A 1,445-nucleotide genomic window follows, 5' to 3' on the forward strand; every position below is an offset into this window, starting at 1 on the left:
CCTGTGTAACAGGCTCTAGGGGCTGAATAACCTCCCCCTGTTCCTGTAACAGGCTCTAGGGGCTGAATAACCTCCCCCTGTTCCTGTGTAATAGGTTCTAGGGGCTGAATAACCTCCCCCTGTTCCTGTGTAACAGGCTCTAGGAGCTGAATGACATCCTCTTGTATTTGTATCCCAAATCGAGTCAAATAATCTTAATCTGAAAAATAATTCCTCTTGCATTTTCTGGATTCCACCAAACCCAACTTGTTTATTTTATTTTACAGGTGCTTCGAGCATGAAGATATTTTCTCAAAGAAACTTTTGTTTGAAATCATTTCTCAAAAGGAAATGGTTGTTTGTTGTTGCCCCCTTGTTAATCTTTCCTCTGATCAGATATTTAAGCCAATACGGTGTTGAACATTGGCATTCTGCAAAGTTAAATGACCATTCCTTCCTCATGCTGCCCAACAGCAGCTGTGACACCAGTCCCCCATTCCTGGTCCTTCTGGTCACCAGTGCCCAAGACCAGTTGGAAGCTCGCTCGGTCATTCGCCAGACCTGGGGGCGAGTGCGGACAACCCATGGCAAGAGGGTGGTGAGCTACTTCCTGCTCGTGTACAGCCGAGAGCATCAGGAGCAGCTGCTGAAAAAAGTTCACTGCACAAGGACATCATCCAGAAAAATTTCACCGACACTTATTACAACCTGACCACCAAGGTGCTGATGGGCCTGGAATGGGTGAGCCGATTCTGTCTGTCCACCTCCTTCGTGTTGAAAACCGATTCCGACATGTTTGTCAACGCCGATCACCTGACCAAGCTCTTGTTGGGAATGAATCACACGTATATCTTCACCGGCTTCATCATGAGGAATTTTGGACCTGTCAGGGAGAAATCCAGTAAATGGTACGTCAGCAAACAGGAATATCCTCAGGAAACATACCCACCATTCTGCTCCGGCACTGGGTACATGCTTTCGGCCGATGTTGCCCACCGAGTCTGGAATATTTCCAGGACGGTCCCCCACTTTAAACTGGAGGATGTTTACGTCGGGCTGTGCTTGGCGGAGTTGAAGATCACACCAGTGGAAATCCACTCGGAGCAGAAGTTCCACAATTGGAATGTGAAGTTTTCTGTTTGCGGCTTCCGTAAACTCGTCACCTCTCACAGGGTGACACCCTATGAGCTGCTGAACTACTGGAAAGCACTGGAGGATGCAGCAGACGAGGCCTGTCCTGGAGATGGGTGAAGGGGGCCATCTTGAAGAGGCTTTTCACTGACACCTTCAAATAAGCGTGTTATCTTTGCAGGGCAACAGAAACATCATGCCTTATGGAAGTCAATTACCCAACTAAACTGTGTAATCTGGTTTGTTTATATACATACATACGTACATACACAAATGGCCACAAGAGGGTGCTATTTCACCCCTCCCTCCATTAAAAATGTGCACAATATTCAACA

The 1,445-nt window shown here is 47.1% G+C and overlaps 1 pseudogene; it reads left to right on the forward strand.

Annotated features, from left to right (window-relative positions):
- Positions 1-277: 277 nt before the first annotated feature.
- LOC144675719 (beta-1,3-galactosyltransferase 5-like) lies at positions 278-1,230 on the forward strand (annotated as a pseudogene).
- The last annotated feature ends 215 nt before the right edge of the window (positions 1,231-1,445 follow it).

Source organism: Cetorhinus maximus, unplaced genomic scaffold (genome assembly GCF_964194155.1).
Source record: "Cetorhinus maximus unplaced genomic scaffold, sCetMax3.hap1.1 HAP1_SCAFFOLD_1117, whole genome shotgun sequence".
Taxonomy (NCBI): Eukaryota; Metazoa; Chordata; class Chondrichthyes; order Lamniformes; family Cetorhinidae; genus Cetorhinus; species Cetorhinus maximus.